The sequence below is a fragment of the Triticum dicoccoides genome, chromosome 5A, assembly GCF_002162155.2.
Source record: "Triticum dicoccoides isolate Atlit2015 ecotype Zavitan chromosome 5A, WEW_v2.0, whole genome shotgun sequence".
In the NCBI taxonomy this organism is placed as follows: domain Eukaryota; kingdom Viridiplantae; phylum Streptophyta; class Magnoliopsida; order Poales; family Poaceae; genus Triticum; species Triticum dicoccoides.
In genome coordinates, this window is record NC_041388.1 from 594,217,954 (window position 1) to 594,218,284 (window position 331).

Sequence of the window (331 nt, forward strand, 5' to 3'; positions counted from 1 at the left end):
GCTGCTACCGACAAGCAACCTTATCGCAACTAGTTGCAGCTCACTTAAGTTGTTGAGTGGACTCGAAACAAAATAAGGGCGCTAGCGGCTCACTTAAGTTGCTGAGCGGACTCGAAGCAAAGTAAGGGCGCTTGCAGCTCACTTAAGTCGTTGAGCGGACTCGAAACAGAGTAAGGGCGCAACTAGCTGTGAATTGGTTCCTCCACGCACAGGTTTTCCATACAAAGCACGGTCGTTCAAGGAAAATAACTCAAAAACTGATCGCTCAAGCTTTAGCAACTTAGCTTTTCTGTCGTCTGCTTCCCGGCAAGGAAAAACTCCTCTCTTTTTT